Below are 11,817 nucleotides of genomic sequence, written 5' to 3'. Positions count from 1 at the left end.
AAATCGTGTGTCATTAGCTCATTGTTATGGATGCATCCATATAAATGTCTCTGAAAACAGCTTAAACAAATGCAAATGCGTATTTTTGACGTTTGACGTGACTAAGTTAGCCGTAGTTAGCTAGCTAACAAGCAAGGGATAAGAACGTTGCCAGCCAGTATGGCAATAGAACATTTAGAATGAACGACTGGGTCGCGTCCATAGATACAGAACAAAAAGACTAGCTTTCATGACTCATGGCTTTCCCGAACAAATGACCAACCTCAATTTGGGAAGCAAACCTACAGATTTGTGTCGGGACTATATCTTGCGGAAGTGTAACCTTTTATTTAACTAGGCAAGTCAGTTAAGAACAAATTCGGTCAATTTACAATGGAGACGGCCTACTCCAGCCATCTCCTATGGGACTCCCAATCACGGTTGGATGTGATGCACCCATGGATTTGAACCAGGGACTGCAGTGAGATGCAAAGCCTTAGACCGCTGCACCATTCAGGAGCCCCCAAATGAGTTTGAATGAAATAGTATGAATAAATTAATCAAAATAATGTTTTTAATGAAAATATGTCAATCATTATTTGAATATGTTGACATCCATTGATTATTTATATAATATTCATCTCAGTTTTCCAATACAACATCACAGATGCAACGATGTTCGCTGAAAGTCGGGAAGCAAGTTCAGGGAGTGAATCACATCTAATAAGTAAAAGGACAAAACAAGAAACATGAACAATGACGACTGGGGAAGAAACCAAAGGGAGTGACATATATAGGGCAGGTAATCAAGGAGGTGGTGGAGTCTAGGTGAGTGTCATTAAAGAAACGCTGGTGACAGGTTGTGCCCTGGGGGAGCAGCATGGTGACCTTGAGGCCGGAAAGAGTTGCGTGACAACAGGCCAGGTTCAAATGGACATTTGAAATCTTTCACATGTTTGTTTTAGTGTTTGCTCAGCATGCCTGGAAAGGAAGATCAGACTGTTTTGGATTAAAGACTAGAACCATTCATAGAGGATACAGGAAGAATCCTTCAATGAAAAAAGAGTGAACCAAAATGGTTTTTCAGGAGCCCTCAGATTAGTGACCAGTATAGTAGTGACCAGTATAGTAGTGACATTTTCCGTGCTTTGGACTCCTCACCATGTCATAAACTTGCTGGGATTGTCAGCAATCTTTGTAGGGGATAAGGCTCTGAGAGGAGTATGGTTCTATTGGCGAACCATTTTTTTCTACAGCTGTTTTCCAGTCCTGCCTTTGACTGAAAACACATTCAATGTAAAATTACAATTGAACATGTTTTTAGTCTGACTGGTTATCTAAGATTCTTCCTCTAGATCAGTTCCTTGTCATCTGTTGTTTCACAGGAAGAATACAGTACATTCAGAAGTCCCATTCTATTTCCTACAGAAGTTCAGAACATCAAAAAGTGTCATGACTTCCGTCTGCTCTCCCTATTCCATGGTTCAGTTTCCATTCATTTTTCCCCATCTACTAGCAACCGATTTTTTGATTTCTGTTGGTTTTGTCCTAATTGTTTTCACCTGTACATTATTTGTTGTTAATTCGGGGCTATTTAAACTTCCAGGGCCTGATTTTGTGGGGCTTATTCCTCTCTGTCAGTGGTAGAGTTTGGTTTTGCTTATACGTATTTTTGCTGTTGATTTGTTATTTTCCTGGTTTTGTGGGACTTATCTGTGTATTGGTCATTGTGCCTGTATGTTGGCAAGACCCAGCAGAATAAATCTGTCTACACTGGAAGCCTTGCTCTCTTTGACTCCACACCCACCACTCCTAGCTTTCATGACAACATGGCCTTTCCCTAATTACCTATTCACTAACACTAAATTTGGTTAGCAAATTCACTGTACAGATAAACAACGGTTTAAAATAGTGTACCGCATGCATCACATGAACACTGTATTTTATCGGACTGCCTGTTACTCAGAGCCATTTGCCGGTCATCTTGACTCACTGCTAGAAATGGAGCAACGCAACTCCTCCACCTTCATCTCCTTCACCCTAAACTCCTCCAACTCTAATGCCTCCTTCCTCAGTCCTGCACCCATCCCTTGGAACCGGGGTGGTCTGGCCCCTGGCGTGGTCCTGTCTCTCTGCTTCCTCATCGGCATACCCGGGAACATCGCAGTGATAGTCGTCCTCTGTCGGAACCACCATCTATCCAGTTTGAGCCGGAGACTGATGTTGAACTTGGCTGCATCAGACCTGCTATGCCTTGTCACCCTGCCTGCATGGATCCACAGCATTCTGTTTAGCTGGATAATGGGTCGGTCTATTTGATAAGTTAATGTCCATCCTGATTTACTGTAGCATCTACACCAGCTTGCTGACTATCACGATGAGCATCCAGCGTTACCTCCAGGTTCTGTATCCACAGACTTGGGCCTTGCTGGGAGTGGCAAAAGAAAGGGGACTGCTGGTTGTCCTGTGGGGGTAGCGGGGTCCTATCTATCCCTAATTGGGTGTTGCAAGATTTGAAGCAGGTTGAGAATGGACATTTCCAGTGTATGTTTGTTTTAAAGCATCAGACGCTCAGCAAGTGGATAATGTTGCTCCTAAAGACTGTTCTGGGATTTGTAGTTCCTTTCTCCATCATGGCCACAGCCTATATCCGCCTCCATAAAGAGTGAACCAAACAGCGTTTTTCAGGAGCCCCAAGATGACCAGATTAGTGACCAGTATAGTAGTGACATTTTCCGTTCTTTGGACTCCTCACCATGTCATGAATTTGCTGGGATTGTCAGCGATCTTTAAAGGGGATAAGGCTCTGAGAGGAGTCTGGGAGGCCCATTAATTGTTGGATCTCTGACCTTCATCAACAGCTGTTTGGATCCATTCCTATAAAGATTCCCTGCAGAAACACCCATCCAGAGAACAGTACCAATCCAGTCTGACTCAGTCGTCCCCATTGATCTCAAAGCCACAATCTGTAAGATTTAAAGCCATCATTGACAATTTCCACAGTATAATAATGAATATTGTTTGAAATCAAATCTGGAAAACAGCCCTATAATGTAAATTGCAAGTATATTAAAGGGGAAGTTCAGGAATTTACAACAACTGAAAGTGGTCTATGGGACAGGAGGAACTATATTCCATGGTTCAGTTTCCATTCATTTTTCCCCATCCACTAGCAATCCACTGTCGCTATTAAGGGATGTCATAGGGGCATGTGTGTATGTTTATTAGTATTATTTATGTCATAATCACCTTTAAATAACATCAAACCAAATATGGAGTTAATTTGAGTTGATTTGGCCTTGACATTTTGACAATTGCACAAATGCCACTATCACTCCCATTTATTTGTATGGAGAGGTGGATAAAGTTTGTAGGGGCTGTTTAGGGAAAACCAAACCACAGATTACAGTTTCTTCTGGCCCATAGATACTTTCAAGGTGAGGAAGTAACGCAGTGGTCTAAGACAAAGCATCTCAGTGCTAGAGGTGTCACTACAGACAACCTGGTTCGAATCCAGACTGTATCACAACGTCCGTGATTGGGAGTCCCGTAGGGCGGCACACAACAGTAATTGGCCCAGTGTTTGGAAGGCCTTCATCCATCAGAATTTGTTCTTAACTGACTTTCGTTCAATAAAACAATCTAACATAAAGGACTGTTGGGATTCCATATGAAAACCCACACGTAAGCCCTCTTAGCTATAGCATGTGGTTACTCTGCATCCCATGCTCATTACAGGGACTCTTCAGTTCATTCACATGCACTGCAGCATGACAACATTCCAGGGTACAAGGCAATACAGTAAGCCTGTTTATAAAGATAATACAGTAGCCCTATAAAGATAATACAGTAGCCCTATAAAGATAATACAGTAGCCCTATAAAGATAATACAGTAGCCCTATAAAGATAATACAGTAGCCCTATAAAGATAATACAGTAGCCCTATAAAGATTATACAGTAGCCCTATAAAGATAATACAGTAGCCCTATAAAGATTATTGTAGGGTTGTAATCAAGGGTTGTAATCAAGCCCTAGGTCTCCATGGCAACCACAAGGAATACCTGACACACACACACACACACAAGCTTTGCATGTCCATCAACTCATTCAGATACCTATCACACACACAACAGTAACCTGTGGGTCATGAGAGAACCTTCATCCATCAGCATTATGTTAATAACCTATTTATTGACACTCTATGTAGTGTCCTGTAATACTTAGTTTGAAGTGAGACACCTTTGGAAATTCCTTACACATCCGTAAAGACTCTATATCTCAGGACACTGTACTTCATTTAATGTCAGACACCTTTGGTTATTATAACACATACAGTTGAAGTCGGAAGTTTACATACACTTTAGCCAAATACATTTAAACTCTGTTTTTCAAAATTTCAGATACTTTATCCTAGTAAAAATTCCCATGTCTTAGGTCAGCTAGGATCACCACTTTATTTTAAGAATGGGAAATGTCAGAAATAATAGTAGAGAGAATGATTCATTTCAGCTTTTCTTTCTTTCATTCCCTATACAGCCCCTCCACTCTAACCACTAGGCTACCTAGGCTACCCACTAGGCTACCCACTAGGCTAACCACTAGGCTACCTAGGCTACCCACTAGGCTACCCTGCCGCCCCAAAGTGACGGCCACTCCAATACCTTGACTTGGTTGTTCTTAAGCCATTTTGCCACAACTTTGGAGGTATGCTTGGGGTCGTTGTCCACATTGTCCACATCAGTCCTGACTGATGTCTTGAGATGTTGCTTCAATATATCAACATGATTTTCCCTCCTTGTGATGCCATCTATTCTGTGAAGTGCAACAGTCCCTCCTGCAGCAAAGCAGCCCCACAACATGATGCTGCCACCCCCGTGCTTCACGTTTGGGATGGTTTTCTTCGACTTGCAAGCCTCCCCCTTTTCCTCCGAACATAATGATGGTTATTATGGCCAAACAGTTCTATTTCTGTTTCATCAGAGCAGAGGACATTTCTCCAAAAAGTATGATCTTTGTCCCCATGTGCAGTTGCAAACCGTAGTCTGGCTTTTTTATGGCAATTTTGGAGCAGTGGCTTTTTCCTTGCTGAGCGGCCTTTCAGGTTATGTTGATATAGGACTCTTTTACTGTGGATATAGATACTTTTATACCTGTTTCCTCCAGCATCTTCACAAGGTCCTTTGCTGTTGTTCTGGGATTGATTTGCGCTTTTTGCACCAAAGTACGTTCTCTGAGCAGTATGACGGCTGCATGGTCCCATCCTGTTTATACTTGTGTACTATTGTTTGTGCAGATGAATGTGGTACCTTCAGGCATTTGGAAATTGCTCCCAAGGATGAACCAGACTTGTGGAGGTCTACAATTGTTTTTCTGAGGTCTTGGCTGATTTATTTTGATTTTCCCATGATTTCAAGCAAACAGGCACTGAGGTTGAAGGTAGGCCTTGAAATAGTTCCACAGGTACACCTCCAATTGACTCAAATGATGTCAATTAGCCTATCAGAAGCTTCTAAAGCCATGACATCATTTTCTGGAATTTTCCAAGCTGTTTAAAGGCACAGTCAATGTAGTGTATGTAAACTTCTGACCCACTGGAATTGTGATACAGTGAATTATAAATAAAGTAATCTGTCTGTAAACAATTGTTGGAAAAATGACTTGTGTCATGCACAAAGTAGATGTCCTAATAGACTTGCCAAAACTATAGTTTGTTAACAAGAAATTTGTGGAGTGGTTGAAAAACAAGTTTTAATGACTCCAACCTAAGTGTATGTAAACACTGTTCAGGGGCAGAACGACAGATGTGCCTTGTCAGCTCTGGGATTTGAACTTGCAACCTTTTGGTTACTAGTCCAACACTCTAACCACTAGGCTACCCTGCCGCCCCTGACACAACAGTGGGAAATATTGGAGTCAACATGGGCCAGCATCCTTGTTGAACGCTTTCGACATCTTGTAGAGTCCATGCCTTGACGAATTGAGGCTGTTCCAAGGGCAAAAGAGGGGTTGCAAATCCATATTAGGAAGGTGTTCCTAGTGTTTTGTTATACACAGTGTACATTACGTAGGCCACCTGTGGTTCACAGACATGCATGTTCTGGTTTCCTGGCAACAGGGCATTCCACAATGAGTCAAGTCTTTCAGGGGGCACAGCAGGATAGATGTTCATTATCAACGTCTCCAACGTCTCCGGGCCGTAGAAATTGATATCATACATCTTGAACAGTATGAGAGAGCAGTGAATAAGTTGAGCCAATGGGAATTGATGGTGGTGATTACTGTAAAATACGTCCCACGTGTATAAAACACTGCTACAGAGAAACAGATCGAGAGTACAGAAGAGCCAATGTAAGCATCGTAAAGATGTCATGTAAATAATGGTTGATTAATGCATGTGTGAGGGTAAATCAATGAATAACAATGGCTGGTAAAACTGCCAAGTGGTACTGTATAACTCAATGCACTCAGGATATTTACATGTATTTTCCGGCCGTGGCTGAACAAGGACATGGATAATATATATATATATATATATAGTATATGTACATCTAACTGTTTTTCTATACATCATGAAGAATGAATGGCAGCTTCAGGAAAAGTTAAGGGGGAGGTGTATCTATGTCCCTGTCACGACTTCCACCGAAGGTGGCTCCTCCCCCTGTTCAGGCGGTGCTTGGCGGTCATCGTCACCGGCCTACTAGCTGCCACCGATCCCTTTTTCTTTTTCTGTTGGTTTTGTCTTGATTGGTTTCACCTGTTGCTTATTTTGGTTCATTTATAGTCTATTTAAACTTCCAGTGCCTGCCTGCTTGTGCGCGGGCTTATTCCTACTGTCAGTGGTGAAGTTGTTTTTCTCCTGTGTAATTTGTTGTATGTTATTCTCTTGGTTTTTGGAGACATACCTGTTTTATGGTCATTGCCTGTTTGTTGGCTAGACCAAGCGAAATAAACGCATTCTTTTGGAAGTATTGCTCTCTGCGCCTGACTCTACACCCACCACTCCTAGAATTCTGTGACATTCCCTTAGTTAGCAACAGCTGGCACGCAATCTCTAATATTAGTCTCAATATCAATCTCTAATATTAGTCTCAATATCAATCTCTAATATTAGTCTCAATATCAATCTCTAATATTAGTCTCAATATCAATCTCTAATATTCGTCTCAATATCAATCTCTAATAATAGTCTCAAGGTTTTGCTCGCCTGAGTTAGAATACTTAATGATAAACTGCAGACAATACTATTTACCAAGAGAGTTTTCATATATTGTTTTCCATAGCTGTCTATTTGCCACCACAAACCGATTCTGGCGCTAAAACCACACTCAACGAGCTGTATAGAGCCATAAGCAAACAAGGAAAGACACATCCAGAGACAGCGCTCCTAGTGGGGAAACTGAAATCTGTCTTACCTAATTTTTACCAGAATGTCACCTGTGCAACTAGAGGCGAAAAAACTCTAGATCACCTTTACTCCACACACAGAGGTGCATACAAAGCTTTCCTCACCCTGCCTTTGGCAAATCTAACCATAACTCCATCCTCCTGATTCCTGCTTACAAGCAAAAACTAAAGCAGGAAGTACCAGTCTACCTCATCTACTCAATACGTAAGTGGTCCGATAAAGGGGATGCTAAGCTACAGGACGTTTCTCTAGCACAGACTGGAACATGTTCCAGGATTCATCCAATAACATTGAGGAGTTTACCACATCCGTCACCGGCTTCATTAATAAGTGCATCGACGACGTTGTCCCCACAGTGACCGTTCGTACATATCCAGATCAGAAGCCATGGATTAAAGGCAACATCCTCACTGAGCGACCTAAAGGCTTGAGCTGCCGCTTTCAAGGAGTGGGACACTAATCTGGACACTTGTCATAGACTGCTTCTTCCCCCAAGCCATAAGACTGCTAAATAGTGAGTTAAATAGTTAACCAATAGCTCCCCGGACTATCTTCATTGACTGTTTTGACTCACATACACTTTATTATCTATTCTGTTGACTATTTATTTTATCCCTACCTATATAGTATGCGCAGTACATATCTACCTCAATTATCTCGTACTCCTTGTATTCTTCTTCTTCTACTATTTCTATTGTTCTCTCTGTATTATTGGGAAAGGCCCGCCAGTCAGCATTTCACTGCTAATCTACACCTGTTGTTTACAAAGCATGTGACAATTTAAAACGGTACTTTACATGAATTCCTGCATAATGCTTTTGGGAAAGAGATCAATCATATGCTAAATATTGACAAGACCATTTCTGCCATGCATTGTGTACGGTACAGTGCCTGAACCTGGCTGGTTTTGACAATGGGGTATTGTATTGTTGCAGAGCCGAGTGGCTGTGTGAATAACAGAACAAGCAAAAGATATTTCTAGAGAGAGGAAAAAATCCTCAAAGGCTTTTCTCCAAGTCTCTGCCAACGGACATCCATTCATTTACTATATTATATTTCCCTCAGTTTCCAATACTTCACTGCCAGACCTGAGTTCAAGTACAATCCCCATAGGAGAACCCTTTGAAGAACCCTTTCCACAAAAGGGTTCTCCAATGGGGACAGCCGAAAAACTTTATAAGGTTCTCAATAGCACCTTTTTTTTCTGAGAGTGTACTTGAGTGTACTTGAACTCAGTACAGCCGAAGAACACTTTTGGAGCCCTTTTTTGTAAGAGTATACTGTTTGAAATCTTTCACATACTTTATGCTTTTGATTTTGACAATATGGAGTGCCAGATGGGAGGAGTTTGCAATTGTGGGACTGTTCTAATGGGTCCTTTGCACCAGGCAAGCACAGATAAACAATTTCATATGACTTTTAATATGATTTGAACACAGGTCTGAAACTCCCCAGAATGTTGTGCTCCCCAGAATGTTGTGCTCCCCGGAATGTTGTTCTTCACAGAATGTTGTGCTCCCCGGAATGTTGTTCTCCACAGAATGTTGTGCTCCACAGAATGTTGTTCTCCACAGAATGTTGTGCTCCCCGGAATGTTGTTCTCCACAGAATGTTGTGCTCCCCGGAATGTTGTTCTCCACAGAATGTTGTGCTCCACAGAATGTTGTTCTTCACAGAATGTTGTGCTCCCCGGAATGTTGTTCTCCACAGAATGTTGTGCTCCACAGAATGTTGTGCTCCCCAGAATGTTGTGCTTCCTGGAATGTTGTTCTCCCCAGAATGTTGTTCTCCACAGAATGTTGTGCTCCACAGAATGTTGTGCTCCCCAGAATGTTGTGCTCCCCGGAATGTTGTTCCCCACAGAATGTTGTGCTCCCCGGAATGTTGTTCTCCACAGAATGTTGTTCTCCACAGAATGTCGTTCTCCACAGAATGTTGTGCTCCACAGAATGTTGTGTTCCCAGAATGTTGTTCTCCACAGAATGTTGTGCTCTCCAAAATGTTGTACTGTCCAGAATGTTGTACTGTCCAGAATGTTGCAGTCTCTGAGCACAGAATGTCCCAGGTGGCACACTATTCTCTATACAGTGCACCATGTTCCCTTTATAGTGCACCCTATCCCCTATAAAGTGCTCAAAAGTAGTGCACTGGTCAAAAGTAGTGCACTATAAAGTGAATAAGGTGCTATTGAGGATGCAGTCTCTGTTATATTCCCAGGCATATGTTTTGAGTAATGACTTCAGGTTTACTAGGACACTCTGCTCGTATTGTTCAGAGTTAAAGAGGTTTTTGTACCATTATGTGAAAGCAGATGACAATTAACATGACACATAGGCCCCTTTTCTTTCTTCAGAAAATCTCCTGTTCGCTTTTAAGTATAATCAATTCCACATTGGCTGCAGTTTTTCACTGCTACACTGAGTTAAAACCCGGCTATATAGACGATGTGGGTCCCAAATGGCACACTGTTTCCTATATAGTGCACTACTGTTGACCAGTGCCCTATATGGGGAACAAGGTGCATTTTGGGACACAGACAACGACATGCCACAAGCATTGTGACTAGTTTACCAGCTTCTCCCAGTTGAACTAGCTCTATAACTCTGGCTATATACGAGGTAAGAGAGAAGCAGGTAAACTAACTCTGGCTGTATAAGAGGTAATATCTGTTATGTTTCTTAGGGGAATTGTATGTTTTTTGTACCTCCATTTCCATGTATGTATTTTTCACTTTGGGAGACGAATGATGCAATATTTACATTTCATACATTTCGTTTCATGTGTTCGACTTCAGAGTATTGGTATTAAACCTCAAGCAGCATGTGTTCTACCTCAGAGTATTGGTATTAAACCTCAAGCAGCATGTGTTCTACCTCAGAGTATTGGTATTAAACCTCTAGGATCAAAGCAGCATGTGTTCTACCTCAGAATATTGGTATTAAACCTCTAGCAGCATGTGTTCTACCTCAGAATATTGGTATTAAACCTCCTTATGCCTCGGTCACACCGTCACACTGTTACGCAGCATCATCTGGATATGTGTGTAACAAAAGTTCAGCATTCACCTTTCTGCTACTATTTCTGTCAAGCCGACTACACATACAGTTTGATGCATAAGTTTGATTAAGTTCTATAATTCCAACGTATGCACCACACAGAACGCACTGCAACTGCCTCGGCAACGCAATGCTGCAGGACAAACGCAGCTTTTCATTGGAAATGAAAGTACTTCTGGTGTACCAAAATGCAAATGAAGCTGTCGGTGTGATCGAGACTTTACATTGAAACAACAGCGACAGCAACAGCAAGCAGGCTGCTCCCTCAACCCCAAGTCAATGTTTACACACTGCCCACTACACTAAAGTGCATTAGACGTTTGTTACAGGCTATATGCTAAGATGATTGAAGTGGTTTTGAGAGATGTTATTATTTTAATTTTATTTAACGTTTATTTAACTAGGCAGTTAAAAACAAATTCTTATTTACAATGATGGCCTCCCAGAAGGCAAAAGGCCTCCTGCGGGGTTGGAATTAAACATTTTAAAAATTATATAAAAATATAGGACAAAAAACACATCACGACAAGAGAGACAACAAAACACTACATAAAGAGAGACCTAAGACAACAACACAGCATGGTAGCAACACAACATGACAACAACATGGTAGCAACAAAACATGGCAGCAGCACAACATGGTAGTAGCTCAAAACATGGTACATACATTATTGGGCACCGACAACAGCACAAAGGTCAAGCATGTAGTGACAACAATACATCACGCAAAGCAGCCACAACTGCCAGTAAGAGTGTGTGTGCTTACTGGCAGTTGTGTGTGCTTTGGGGACCTTTAACAGAATGTCAAATCAAATCAAATATGATTGGTCACCTACACGTGTTTAGCAGATGTTATTGCGGGTGTAGCGAAATGCTTGTGTTTCTACCCTGACAGTGCAGTAATATCTAACAAGTAATATCTGACAATTTCACAACATATACCCCATACACACAAATCAAAGTAAGGAATGGGTTTAAGAGTATATACATATATGGACGAGCCATGTCAGAGCGGCATGGACTAAGATACAGTAGAATAGTATAGAATACAGCATATACATATGAGATGAGTAAGATGGCGCCGAAGAGGATGACTGATGTTTTACATGCTTCTAACCAACTGTGCTATTTTGTTCGTTCTTTTGAGTTATTTTTTAACTTGTTTTTTTACATACTGTTGCAGCTACCATCTCTTATGACCAAAAATAACTTTTGGACATCAGAACTGCGATTACTCACCTCAAACTGGAAGAAGCTTTTTCCTTTAACGAGACCGACGAGAAGTGTATACTGCTTTCCCAGAAACAGGCCCAAATCCCTGTCATTTGCGTGAAGAAAAGACAGAGGAAAAGGAGGCGCAGGTCAGGCAGCCTTC

General features: G+C 41.6%; 1 pseudogene; it reads left to right on the top strand.

Annotated features, from left to right (window-relative positions):
- The first annotated feature begins 1,946 nt into the window (after positions 1 to 1,946).
- Positions 1,947 to 2,812, top strand: LOC135519864 (type-2 angiotensin II receptor-like; annotated as a pseudogene).
- Positions 2,813 to 11,817: the final 9,005 nt, after the last annotated feature.

Source organism: Oncorhynchus masou, chromosome 29, assembly GCF_036934945.1.
Source record: "Oncorhynchus masou masou isolate Uvic2021 chromosome 29, UVic_Omas_1.1, whole genome shotgun sequence".
Classification (NCBI taxonomy): Eukaryota; Metazoa; Chordata; class Actinopteri; order Salmoniformes; family Salmonidae; genus Oncorhynchus; species Oncorhynchus masou.
This window is presented reverse-complemented; position numbering and strand designations above follow the sequence as displayed.